Source organism: Hemicordylus capensis, chromosome 10 (genome assembly GCF_027244095.1).
Source record: "Hemicordylus capensis ecotype Gifberg chromosome 10, rHemCap1.1.pri, whole genome shotgun sequence".
Lineage (NCBI taxonomy): Eukaryota > Metazoa > Chordata > Lepidosauria > Squamata > Cordylidae > Hemicordylus > Hemicordylus capensis.
The window spans coordinates 9,840,650-9,855,220 of NC_069666.1; the positions used below are offsets into that span (position 1 = coordinate 9,840,650).

General features: G+C 45.2%; 1 long non-coding RNA gene across 1 annotated transcript; it reads left to right on the top strand.

The window, feature by feature from the left end:
- The first annotated feature begins 3,183 nt into the window (after nucleotides 1–3,183).
- Nucleotides 3,184–7,060, top strand: LOC128335077 (uncharacterized). Its single transcript, XR_008311500.1, has 2 exons — nucleotides 3,184–3,728; nucleotides 4,090–7,060. It is a non-coding gene; the product is annotated as an uncharacterized LOC128335077 (long non-coding RNA).
- Nucleotides 7,061–14,571: the final 7,511 nt, after the last annotated feature.

Sequence of the window (14,571 nt, forward strand, 5' to 3'; positions counted from 1 at the left end):
CCCAGGCGGTGGCTTGGAACAGCCTGTGAATTCCAGTTTCTGTGCACTCTGGCCTGGAAAGCGAAGCAGAGCCACAGCACAATTTGCAAGTTAGGCCTCAGTACAGCTGCTGTGAAAATCGCCCGTCTCTTCAGAGCTGGCAAACGCCTGAAGTTTGTGGGTTGGGGAATTTCTGCGGTTGTCAAGACAGGTCTGTGTGGCCTGAACCTTCTCGAAGCGAAGGTGGCTTCTGCCGAAAGTGGGTAGTGAATTCAAAAGGGAAAGTGCACGTGAGTTTCCAGGAACGACGCAGCTATTCTAAAATTAGACATGTTTTAAGAATATTTTCATTAGCACAAGGACATCTCTTTGCTGGCTTTTCACCCTTCTCTGAACTGCTGAAAGTACGGGCATTGGATCCAGATACTTCTGTTTCCTCACAAACTGAAAGGTAAACTGGTCTAGCTCTTCGAAAGCAGGGACTGTATTTAGTATATGAGCCATGTGGGGTGGTTGGTAACCTCTGGGGGGACGAACGCTCATTGTGGTTTTTGACAAGGGCTACACCCCTAGAGATGGAAAAGAGGTGATAGCACTGCCAGACTGCCAGCTTTCGGTGTGTTACCATGCTTTTACTGTCCCGACCACTGGGCCTGGAGTGGCCAAATCGGCAACTGTGTTTTTAAAACTTTCAAAAACAGAAAAACCACTATAAAATGTTATTGAAGTTGTCAGAGGAATGAAAATTGGCAGGAATGTCCTTCAAAGACTACTCCGTGCAAAGAGTACAATTTGTTCATTGTTACCCTAACCTGACCCTAACCCTTTTCTCTGTGCAAAAATGACTGCAGTTTTACCATAATTGTTTGGGGTAGGGAATAAAAAGGGTTGATATGCAAAAAGCTATAAGTGCAACAATGCAATTGCCTGCTTTCTATCTGTGGGGGTGCCCCGGGGAGGGGAGAGGCATGCGGGTAAGCATTGCCAAAAATTTCTATGAGCATTCGTTCTCCGAGATGGTACCGGTGGCAATAATTTTTGAGCCTGGTAAAGGGTCGCACGTGAAATTTACAGACACAGTTTTGAATTTCAGACACCGGTGAAGCTGCTATGGTCAGGGCATTTATGTGCCAACGTCCTGACAGAATGCAGCAACAGTGCTGGCCGCAGAATTGTATTTTCAGAAAAATATCTGTTTTTCTTCTAAAAAGCAAGTAGCTAGCCCTTATGGCTGTCCAGGCATGTTAGAAAGTAGTCTGGTTCACACAACCATCACGATCAGGGTAGGAGGTGAGGAACCCAGATGTGCACGATCATCGGAACCCATGCGAATCCCTCCCGCCCTGGTTGCTCCAAGCAGGACTACCCAGCTTTCATAACTAGCTTTTTACTGAGGATGAAGGAGGGGAGATCGCTCCTGTCTTTGATTTTCCAGCCGTGTGAACCTTTGCACCTCTTCATGCCCTCCCCTGAATGGAAGCCATAGAGAGCTCTGACTACAGGGGCTGCCAACAAGGGACATGCTAGCCAACAAAGCACACTCTATGGTTCTGAGGTGGGAGCAGCTTTGGCAAGGTTGGTTCTGCTTCCTGCTTCTTTGTGGCCAGTGGGAGGGCAACCGTTGATGCCATGAGTCTGCTGGCAGTACAAAGCATGCTGGGAAGGCACACGGAGCTTTGGAGGCCTTTCCATGGAGGGGTGGGGCTTGCAGCTGCCAATTTCTACAATGGACTCAGCAGCTGTCTTGACTGTCTGTTTCCTGGGTCTGCAGACCCAAACAGAGGTGCTGCTCGTGTGGTATTGATAGGGGACTAGGAGCTCTTCTGCCCTCCAACCCACCCCCACGTGGTTGTGTGAATAGCCTTATGTGTGTGCAGTACCTGGTGAGATTTCAGAAGCCCAGGGGTGTGACGGAATTCAGACTTCCAATAGTGGGAGAGGGGGACAGAGCATCTTTCTACTTTCCATGGCAAGGAGAACTAGAATAAAGTATTCAAAACAATAAAGAATTGCACTGTATGTCCTGTAAAATAAGCCATGCATTGTGCCGCAGGAGTCGTAAATGTGACCGGCATGAAGTAATGTACAGATAAATAGCAGTCTTTATTTTTTTTCCTGTCCAGCAATGAAACCTTTCCAAGTTGCTGACTGAGAACCCAGCAAGAGCGTATGTTTAGTTTAAGGAAGGATTGGGTGTGTCCAAAGGGAAGCCCCCCCCCCCGTCTGTTTCTCCGCGAGGAGTAATATAATACGTCAGATGCTATAGGGCTTTGTTTTTCTCTTTGATCAGGAGTGAGTTCTCCATGCCGGAGGCTAGTTATGGCTCTCCATTGTGGTGGTTACTCATACAAGCTAGCAGGAGTTCATGTCAGCAGGAATACCCAGAGTGTTTCGACAGGAAATGGTTGTGTGGATGCACATTTATGGATGTTCTTTTCACAATTTCCATGACAGGGAAGGTAAAGATGGCTGGGTTTCCAATGAGATAAGTCAAATGGCAAACATGTACAAAGACTGATTTGCGATAGGGCTGTGCAGAATGTGCACATAAGGCATTTGGTTAGTTTATTCAAAAAAATTTGTTTCATCCCTCCAAATGTCTTGGGTGTTTTTGGTTAAGCAGAAACCGCCAACTTGTGTTATCATGCTTTGAGTGTCCTGACCATTGGGCCCGTAGTGACCAAATTAGCAGAGGTATTTTAAAAGCTTTTAAAAGTTTAAAAATGCAAAAACTACCATAAAATTTCATTAATATCAGAGCAATGAAAATTGGCAAGAATATCCTCCAAATTTGGTGGAGGGAGTAAAATAATTTGTTCATTGTTACCCTGACATAGGAAACTGCCATATACTGGGTCAGACCATTGGTTCATCTAGCTCAGTATCGTCTACACAGACTGGCAGCGGCTTCTCCAAGGTTGCAGGCAGGAATCTCTCTCAGCCCTTTCTTGGAGAAGCCAGGAAAGGAACTTGAAACCTTCTGCTCTTCCCAGAGTGGCTCCATCCCTTAAGGGGAATATCTTCCAGTGCTCATACTTCTAGTCTCCCATTCATATGCAACCAGGGAAGACCCTGCTTAGCTTAGGGGACAGGTCATGCTTGCTACCACAAGACCAGCTCTCCTCAATTTGACCCTTTAGGTAAAGTGTGCCGGCAAGTCAGTGTCAACTCCTGGCACTCACAGAGCCCTGTGGTTGCCTTTGGTAGAATACAGGAGGCGTTTACCATTGCCTCCTCCCACACAGTGTGAGATGATGCCTTTCAGCATCTTCCTATATGCCACTGCCCAATATAGGTGATTCCCATAGTCTGGGAAACAGATTCGAACCGGCAACCTCTTGCTTGATAATCAAGTCATTTCCCCACTGCGCCATTAGATGGTTTTACTCTGTGCAAAAATGACTGCAATTTTACCCTGATCATTCGAGGGCAGGGACAAAGAAAGGGTGATAACACAGAGAAAGTTGTAAGTGCAACAACGCTATTGCCTGTTTTCCATCATTGGAGAGGTCCATGCTGCCAGTAATCATTATGAGCATTTGTCCGCTGATGTGGTACCGAAGGTGAAAATTCATGGGTCTACTTTTCAGATCCAAAGAACGGAGAATGCCGGAGAGGAAGTTACAGGTAGACTTAAACCTCTTTCCTTTGAGGTGATTGCTCCCTTCCAGACCCTGTCTGCTGATGCCAGTTTTGCACAGACAGTTAAACTCCATCAAAGGACATGTTGCAAATTACAAGTTAGTACGGTGTGTATGTTTTATGCCATTATATCTGATGTAATGTGAGATTTCCTCTGTGAGCTTGACACAAGCTGGCCTTGTGAAGAGCGCGCTTGGCTGGCAGTTTTTCACAGCTCGCAGCAGTCTCTCCTTCAGTTTAAAAAAAGAAAACTATATTAAAAAACCCCAAAGTGGCTGTTAAACAACAGATCCCCCATAGACCTTGGTGAAATTAAAATTGATTTGGAAGGTCAAGAGTGCGTGCACTTTCTGTAAATGGGAGAAACAGTACACAGCCAAGAAGGATGCCATGTCCTTAGATGACTCCAGAATGAAGGACTTTCACTTTCGGCATACTGGGGATTTCATGCAATGTGTGTCCTTGCAGGTGCATTCATTTCAGTGCTGGAAAGACTGTCAGATTGGGAAGTGGGGGTGTTTCCATGTGAATGCTGGCAGCCCAGACACAACGCAGAATGGCTTAGAAGTGTCCCATCTGCTTTTCTGACCCCTCCTAACAGCGCCTGATCCAAAGTTCAAAGTCGGCTTGTTTTAAGAAAAAGGAAACAGCAAAGTGACTTTTTCTTCTTCATCCTCCTGGATCTCATTGGACTGGATTTGCAGCGGGTGTGAGCACATGCAGAATGCTAATATTTGGTATCCAGGTGCTTGTTTGTTTGTTTTTAAACCTGCAACCCAGGATTAACTCTTTTATTGCCTTGATTTTCATTTTAGAAAAAACACTCCTGTATAACTCATATTCCCTGGGTAACCCGTTTCTTTGCCAAAGCACTAGGACATCAAAAAGAATTTCTTTGTACTCAACAAGATTTGGTGTATCTGTGAATGTTCGGACAGTTTATAGTGGAGATATTCATTAAAAGACTTTTATTTGAGAGACCCTTTTCAAAACAAATACATACAATTTAATCCTTGTCATTTACATAGCAGAACTTGACAAATCCCAGGTGCCAGGGAATCATGGTGCCTAGAAATTTAACCGTGGCTGCTAGACTAGGATATTCAGAGGTAGAGTTCTGGAATAAAATCTTTATTTTCCCCAGGCAGCCCTGTTTCTGTTCTATGTTACTTGCTGAAAGGCTGTCTGCCAGTGCCTGCTGAGGCCTGGTTGTCATGCACACAGAACAGGGCCTTCTCTGTGACTGCCTCCAGACTATGGAACTCCCTGCTGGAGGAGACTCATCTTGTGCTCTCCCCTCCCATCATCCTGGAAGCAGTTGAAGACCATCCTATTTATTCAGGCTTTTGAGCAGGGAGTTTTTGCACTGATTGTTTGTTTGTTTGTTCTGTTAGTGGCTGATGTTTTTAATTAAGCTTTTACTGTTGTTTTCAGTGGATTTTAGTGATATTTATATTTTGTACATTGCCCTGGAATCACTGACTGAGGGTGGTTTAGAAATGCAAAAAAATGCATAATAAACACAAGTTTTTTTTTAAAAAAAATAACCTGCATGGCCAAATGCAAATCAGAGTTGCTTCAAATTCAGAGTTGCTTCAGGAAAGGAGAGCTGGTCTTGTGGAAGCAAGCATGACTTGTCCCCTTAGCTAAGCAGGGTCTGCCCTGGTTACATATGAATGGGAGAATAGAAGTCTGAGCACTCTAAGAGATTCTCCTTAGGGGATAATGGGGCTGCTCTGGGAAGAGCAGAAGGTTCCAAGTTCCCTCCCTGGCAGCATCTCCAAGATAGGGCTGAGAGAGATTCCTGCCTGCAACCTTGGAGGAGCTGCTGCCAGTCTGTGTAGACCATACTGAGCTAGATAGACCAATGGTCTGACTCAGTATACGGCAGCTTCCTATGTTCCTAAATCAGGGACTGGGACACAAAACTAAAACTGTGCCACGGAGCAGCGCAAAGACCAGGGCTGCACAACTCCCACCCTTCCAGCTGTTGTCGGACTATGACTCTCATTGGCCAATGGTGAGGGATGATGGGAGTTGTAGTCCAACAACTGGAAGGCTGAAGTTGTGCTGGCCAAAGCCAGCCAATTAATACTCACAGGTGAAGAACACGACCATTGACAGAAACACAAGGACAGATGCTGCAGATTATTTTACTTGCAATCATTAACCTGTTGGGCGTCAGGAACCTTTGATGATCTACTGCAAACAGGCCTGAGATCTGCCAGAAGATTCCAGCTGACCTTCTGCTCACCTTGTGCGATCCTAGCTCTCAACATCTAGCAAAGCTGCTAGAGCAGAGGGTCCAACCTGGGTTCCTCCAGATGTTTCTGAACGACAACTCCCACCAACCCCAGCTACAATTTATTGAGGCTGGGGGTGATAGGAGTTGTAGTTCAGCAACATCTGGAGGACCACAGGGTGGGAACCCCTATACTAGAGAACGTGGTTGAATTATTAAGGGCACAGTCGCCCTGGAAATTCTTCTCCACAAATCTGCTGGAAGATGCATAATCATCGTACCTAGCAAAGTGCTTTATATGAATGATCTTCTTGTAATCCTTACAACAGAGTTCTCAGACTTGGATTCCCAGATGTTGTTGGCCTACAACTCCCATTATCCCCAGCCACAGAGGCCATGATAGATGCATGATGGGAGTTGTAGTCCAACAACATCTGGGATCCCATGGTTGAGAACCCTTCACCAAGGGAGTTCATGGCAGATTCCAACCAGCGATGCCCTAAGTCATAGCTCAGGCACTTAACCCAGGCCTTGACAAATCTCCTTCGGATCTAGCAGCCAGCCCATAAATGTAGGAGCTGGACAATGGACACTTGACAAAATTACCAGACTTAGTGGCGGACATTGTGGAGCGGAGGGTAAATGTCTTTATCCTCCTTACAAATAACCAGGGGTGTAACTATAATTGAGCAGGTGGGCTCAAAGAACCTGGGTCCCCCCAGCTCCACCCCTCCCTATTTTCTTCATTATCTCCCTCACTCCGAGGGGTCACCGGGAGAGGGGTGAACACGGGCCCCATCTCCCCTAGCCCCTACAAATAATATACTTGGAACAGAAACAGGACTGCCAGGGACAAATACAGGTTTTATTAAATAACTCTGCCTCTGAATATTCTAGTCAAGGCACCATGGTTAAATTTCTGGGTGCTGTGGGTGCCTGGCACCTGGGATCTGTCAAGCCCTGTCCATGAGTGCACAGAATTTCTCGCCTTTCTATGCTTCTTAATTTTAAAAAATTGTAATTTTAAATTTAGTTTTAACTGAGGCTTTCTTTTAGTTAATTCCTATTAACTTTATGAGTTTTATATTGGTTTTATAGTGTATCCGTTTTATTGATTTTGTGAGCTGCCCTGAGCAGTAATATGCTGGAGGGGTGGGTATAAATAAGTAAAATAAAATAAAATTTCTTCTAACGCAACCACCTTGCACATACCTTTTTGTAAACACTGTACTTTCTGTTGATATGTCTTCTCTCTCTCTCTCTCCCTCCCTCTCCTCTCATTTTAAGCCCCTCTGATTTATCACTCAGTCTGCTTTTTCATTACAAATCCCCATGCAATTTAATTCTCTGCTGAAAATCAGGCTGGTGTTCTAGTTAAATCCAGGGTCTCCCGGTGACAAATGGGTGTCCTCCTCATCCATTCTTGGTTATGCCAAAAAACCCTGCTAGTTAACAACAGGAAACCAATCGCTTGTGCTATCGGGAGACGTTTCCTTCAGGGTGGTGGTGGGGAGTCTGAATTATGGTTGCAAGCAAGCCTCCACTCATTTCCTGTTAAAGGAGGAGAGCCTGTTCCCGTACTCCCTCCAAGGTCTGGGTTTCCATCCCTTCTGTGATGCGATGTCTTCTACATATGTCGTGGGGGGTGGGAACCTTCCTCCTCACACACTCTTTCTCATTTGATATCCTGTCTTTTAAAAGCTCCGTGACATCTTGCGACTGTAAATTCTGTAAATTATGCATTGTGTATAGCTGTGGTAGGAGCAGGCTCGGACAGGCCCACAGGGCAACGGGGCATACAATGGTCTGCTTGAAAAGTACGAAGAGACTTTTTACACCCGGAGCTTTCTCAGACAGCAGGCTTTACCGCAGTTTGAAGTTGCCCCAAAAACCCCACGCAAAAAGTAGATTTTTGTTTACCCCGGATATAAGTCGGGCTACACTCTAACGCACAATGCAAAACCCGAATTGGGTGTGACGTGCTCCCCAATAGCTCACAGGGACTTTGGGGTAAATCTGGCCAATATGTGAATGCACCCCCTCCATTCCGGAAGAGATGCGAGCTAAAAGCCGGATGTGAAAAACCTCCCGGCTGAAATAAGGTTTTAAATAATGCTTCAGCCCCCTAAGAATTTACACCACCTCGATCGAGTTATCCGTTAAGTCGCACGCTGGCTTGACACCCTGCTTTATTAAATAAAAATACCGCCTGGCCTTATTCAGGACACCTGGCCAAGCATCTTAAGTCCTTTAAGCTGATTGAGGATTCTAGTCAGAATCCTTCTGTGGCGTTCTCGGCGAGAATGTAAGCATAACTAGGGCAGGGTTGCCTCAAATTAGAGCAAGGTCAGCACTTAACTGGAAAAGTTCAGAGCATCCCATGATACGATAGGACTAGAAATAATTAGCCAGGCTGATTCCAGTAAGATGTGATTTGCTGCCGCTAAGCTCCTAAGGTCCAATTAAATGCAATCACGTTACATTAATTCTCTTGGGCAGTCACCCATATAAGTTTGGAGACAGACTTTTCCCTCCCAGCAAGGGGTGAAGAGCTGGTCTTGTAGTAGCACACATGAATTGTCCCTGTTGCTAAGCAGGGTTGCCTTGGTTGGCATTTGAATGGGTGGCTGCATGTGATCAAGGTCTGCTGTAAGAGACTCCCCTTAGGGGATGGGGCGGTAAGCACACTGGAAGAGCATCTGCTTTGCAGGCAGAAGATTCCAGGTTCACTCCTGGCATCTCCAGGACGCCTTCCAGATTAAACCCTACAACAGTGTCACTACAGATCTGCAAAGTATGCCTCCGTACTTCCTGTGTTGTGACACCGCAGTCCCTGCACTGAGAGCAAGGTGCCGTTCACATTTCCGAGGCCACCTTTCGGATTTTTATCTTTGCATTTTAGTGCTACAACATTGTGTGTGCGTTGCAAAAAAAAAAAAAGTAGCTGTATTTTCCCGTTGTGGGAGTTTGAAGATTCTGGGGACCGTTTTCAATACGATCCTGCCAAGCTGAAGCACTTTACCCTTGTTGTAGGGTTTAATCTGGAAAGTGCCCAGGTAGGGTTGGGAAAGACTCCTGCCTGAAACCTCGGAGAACCGCTGCCAGCCAGTGTAAACAATACTGAGCTAGATGGACCAAGGGTCTGACTCAGTAGAAGGCAGCTCCCTATGTTCCTATGAAAGAGGGATTGCTGCTCATACTGTGTGGAAATAAAAAAGGAAAGATTGTGCTGTCGAGTCAGTGTTGACTCCTGGTGATCACAGAGCCATGTGGTTTTCTTGGTAGAATACAGGAACATTTGGAGTACTGCGTACAGTTCTGGTCACCATACCTCAAAAAGGACATGAAAGAACGGGAGAAGATGCAGAAGAGGGCAACCAAGATGATCAGGGGTCGAGAGCCCCTTCCTTATCAGGCAAGGCCACAATGCCTGGGATTTTTTTTGGTTTAGAAAGAAGATGATTGAGGGGCAACATGACAGAGGTTGTGAAGCGTTGACACAGGGACTGTGGCTGGTCGGTTCCCTTTTTGGGCTTCAGAGCCCCGGTGGGCGACAGCTATATAGCCGGTTCCGGTCCTTCTGAAACCTTCACAGATGAACCTTTGGTTGACTGTCCCCATGGGAGCCAGCGTGGTGTAGTGGTTAGAGTGCTGGACTAGGACAAGTTCAAATCCCCATTCAGCCATGAAACTAGCTGGGTGACTCTGGGCCAGTCACTTCTCTCTCAGCCTAACCTACTTCACAGGGTTGTTGTGAAAGAGAAACTCAAGTATGTAGTACACCGCTCTGGGCTCCTTGGAGGAAGAGTGGGATATAAATGTAATAATAATAATAATAAATAATAATAAGTGGAAAATCAGACATCACCAAGACCTGGCAATGGCTTAAGAATGGCAACTTGAAGAAAGAAACAGAGGGTTTAATACTGGCTGCACAAGAACAGGCACTAAGAACAAATGCAATAAGAGCAAAAGTAGAAAAATCAACAACAAACAGCAAGTGCCGCCTTTGTAAAGAAGCAGATGAAACAGTGGACCACCTAATCAGCTGTTGTAAAAAGATCACACAGACTGACTACAAACAAAGGCATGACAAGGTAGCAGGGATGATACACGGGAACATCTGCAAAAAATACAAGCTACCTGTAGCCAAAAATTGGTGGGACCATAAGATTGAAAAAGTTGAAGAAAATGAAGATGTAAAAATATTATGGGACTTCCGACTACAAACAGACAAACATCTGCCACACAATACACCAGATATAACTGTAGTTGAGAAGAAAGAAAAACAAGTTAAAATAATTGACATAGCAATACCAGGGGATAGCAGAATAGAAGAAAAAGAAACAGAAAAAAACACCAAATACAAAGGAGCTGGCAACCCTATAACCTGGGAGTAACCCCCCCCCCCACACACTGCACAGTGGGTCTTACTTCCGAGTAAGCATGCAGATGCCTATTGTAAGAAACCCTTACCCTGCATTTATGTTTGAGCAAAACCTCCCACAAAAGCATGTTTGAAAATTTCCCAAGTGAAAACCGTGGTGAAAGAAAGAAAGAAAAGCTTCCGAAGAACCAGGCCGAGAATCTCCCCACCCACACACTTCGAGACCACAAATGACTGCCACAGATGTCGTGACAAAGGGCTACTACAAATGCCTTCAAACTAGTCACTTGGGTGGACGTTTCTGCGAGGTGGCTTTAAACTGCTGAACTCATTTCATGAAACCCTGATTTCCCTCTCCCTGTGTGTGCAACACATTCTTCCCATCTCTCCCAATGGCAGAGGATTTCATTCACCAAACCCTGCCAAGACGCCCTCCGTAAACAACAGCTTGAACGCCTCATTCATAAAGACCGAAATAGCTTTGCGTTGCATCACAACAAAGCTAGCACGAAGCCTGAATGCTCGGGAGGATGGATGGCCTTTAGACAAGTTGACATTTTGCTCACAAACTCTTCAGAGAGGCAGCAGACATCTCTCCCTCCTGCAAATGAATGCGGGCATTTTCCCGAATTCGTTCCCAATCCTGCAAGGATTCAGCAGAATTAGGTCAGGGAAAGAAGCACTGCTTTTAAAAAGCTGGGTTTCAAAACATCAGCCATGCATTTCATTAGCTCAAGCCAACTTCAGATCTGATTTTTTTTAACCAAACAGACGGTGGAACTAGTACGAAGAAAAGATTCCCACCCTTCCCTTCTTCTAAACCTTGGACAAGATTGCCGTTGCAGAAGAGACACACCCAGCTTGTTATTGTCGAGTTCAAATGTTTAAGAGGTGGGCGCTTTCTATATTTTCCCGTAGCCTTTCACCCTTCTTTTGATGACAACATACTCATGTGACATCAACTTGGCTGGCACGGCCGTTATATGAAGACGTGCTCTATAAATAATTTCCACTATTAAACAGAAAGAGGGGGAAGAAGATTTTTTGTTTTAAAGTTGCTGCTAACCCACCCAGAGAAGTCAGCAATTTGTTATCTGTGTAACCAGAGAGATCTCAAAACTTTAGGAAATATTAACAGCACTGTTGTTTTGCTTTAAAAACTTTTTATATATGCAGTTCATCTTTCTGAGGTCTAGTGCTAACTTGGGCTCCCTGCTAACTTGGCAAAGAGGCACCTTTTAACGTGGTGATTCTCTTTATTGAGCAGGGGGAGAGTAACTGGCCCTATCCACCCCCAGCACAGCATCCCTCCAGTGACTGTTGCTGGTGTCTGTCTTGCATTTCTTTTCAGATTGTGAACCCTTTGGGGACAGGGAGCCATCTTATCTTATTTATTATTTCTCTGTATAAACCTCACTGAGCCATTTTTGGAAGGGCAGTATAGAAATCAAATTATAATTATTAATTTATTATTATTATTATTATTATTATTATTATTATTAATTATTAAATTAATAGTGACAGGTTGGGTTAACACATGCAAATCATATAAAAAAAGATTCAACTTGAATCTGGCCATTTTTAAAGGTCCGGAATGTGGCTTGCTATTTTAGCGAACTTGCCACAATATGTCTTAGGCAAGAAAGGGAGTTTGCACACAACTGTGCAAGCCTACACATATACACACCACAGCAAAGTGCCAGCATGGTGTAGTGGTTAGAGTGCTGGACTAGGACTGGAGAGACCCGAGTTCAAATCCCCATTCAGCCATGATACTTGCTGGGTGACTCTGGGCCAGTCACTTTTCTCTCAGCCTAACCTACTTCACAGGGTTGTTGTGAGGACAAACTAAAGTATGTAGTACACTGCTCTGGGCTCCTTGGAGGAAGAGCGGGACAGAAATGTTAAAAAAAAAAAAAACTTACACACACCACACCACAATGTAGAGTTCTTCCAAATGGCAATAAACTGCATGTTGAGAAGAGTTTCCAAGTTCCAGGTGAGACCTTTCTCCGCATCCAGACACTCCAGCAGCTCTCACAGGCAGATCAGACAACATCAGGTACCTAGCGCGATTCCCACAGCGCCACCTGCTGGCCAGCTCTTAGGGACATGGGAAGCTGCCTTATATGGAGTCAGCGCATTGGTCCATCTATCTCAGTACTGCTTACACTGACTGGCAGTGGCTCTGTAAGGTTTCAGGCAGGAGTCTCTCCCAGCTCTAGCTGGGATTGAACTGGGGCCCTTCTGCATGCAAAGCAGGTGCTCTTCCACTGAGCTATGGCTCCACCTGCTAAGGGGAAAACCTTACAGCACTCACATGTAGTCACCCATCCAAAGGCAAAGCAAAGTGGGCCCTACATTGCAAAGGGGACCATTCATGCTCACTACCACAAGACCAGCAATATTCCCCTTAGGGGATGGAGAAGAGCATCTAGGTTCCAAGTTCCCTCCCTGGCATCTCCAGGATAGGGCTGAGAGAGACTCCTGCCTGCAACCTTGGAGAAGCCGCTGCCAGTCTGTGAAGACAATACTGAGCTAGATAGACCAATGGTCTGACTCAGTATATGGCAGCTTCCTATGTCCCTATGTACCACAAGACCAGCAATCCTCCTCCTTGTGTCCTGAGATTAATTCACCACTTTTCAATACTGCTTTTCTGGTGAATGGGGAAAAGGGTGAGTTAATCTCAGAAAGAAGGAGCGGGTCAGCAGGTGGAGCTGCGGATATTGCGTGAGGTCCTTGGCTAGACTAGCTAATAGTCGGACTCAGTATAAGGCAGCTTTGTCTATTCAGTTCTCCACAAAAGACAGGAGGACAGTGCTTTGTCGAGACAGGAAAGATGGACTTTCACTAAACATAGGGGACAGAAACCAGTTCTATGTGGAGGCTAACTTCAAACTATCATCAGGCACCAGAAATTTAAAGAACAAAAAATAAAACACCATTCTGTGAGTTCAGTCAAACTCCAGACCTGTGAGAGAGGAAAGTGGATGGGTGGAAATAGGAAACGTTAGAGGCAGGAAAATGGTGGGGATTGATGAATAGCAGGGAGGGGGAGAACGCTTCAGAAAGACCAGCTTCCATTCCCAAGGCGTCCTTAAAATGTCTCTGTATTTTACGGCCAATTAACTTACAATCTTCCCTCGCCAACGGCGGTTTCCCCAATCGCGATTTTGAGTATCTGCAATTGGGAAATTATGACAGGCCTTGCCAACCGTGACCCAAATTTCTGCTGTTTGGAGAGATTTTATTGCAAATGGGGGGGGTGATTTTGGAGGGTTCGGGGTGATTTATGGGGGTCCTCCCTCATTCCTCTTGCTGACCAATAGTGGTTTAAAGGGATTCTGGGTAATTTTTTGGTGATTTTTTTCCTTTATTTTCCCAGTCTTTTTGCTACCGAAATTCCCCAACCCCCTGTATCCAATGCTTTTCAATTGCTCGCCAACCGCAAATCCACCAACCGCGAGGTTTTCACGGAATGGAACCCTCGCAGTTGGCAAAGGATGATGGTATTTTAAAAATGCATATAGCATCCTAAGCAGTAATCTAGATTTGTTTCACTTAAATGTGTACCTTTCTATAGTCCTATTCATACATTATGTTCAGCGCATGTCCAACCTGTGTACCAGGACTTAAAAAAAATTAAAATACAGAAGTACATAATGGTATGTGAGCGTAATTGTGCATGTGGCATGTGCCGCTACAATAGATACCTGGGCATTTTCCCAGGTAAAAGTTCTGGATAGGATGGCGCTTTTGGAGCCTGCATCCCCCTCCCACATGATCACTTCCACCTACTTAGGATTTTTTATACCCAAAATCAGAGCATGTGTAGCTCCCCAAGCTCCCCCAGTCTACCACTGGGAGAACTGCCTTGTAGGGTTTGTGAACTGTAGGTCGAGACAGTATTTATTGAATGCATTTTTATACCGCCCCATTTTTTTTAAAAAAAGTCTCTGGGCGGTCCACAATCTAAAAACCATTAAAGCATTAACATGGATTAAAACAATCTAAAATACAAATAAAAGCTCCAAAACCCACAGCTTTTAAAATTATATCGGGAGTGCCCACAGCTCCTGAACTAGGGTAAGCGGCTTCTCCTCCCCTCTTCTTGATTGTGAGAACAAGCCTCCTGTCATTCATAGTATTGCACAATGGCTTTCAGAACTCAGAGTCAAAGATCTCCCTACGGTATCCACAGTAAGTGCCTCAGCTGTAAATCCTGTGGCTACTATTACAATTGCAAAATTGCCTGTGACTTCCTCTGAACTTGCAAGGTGCTTTTCCCACCCCATGAAACACCGGATGAACGCCAGAG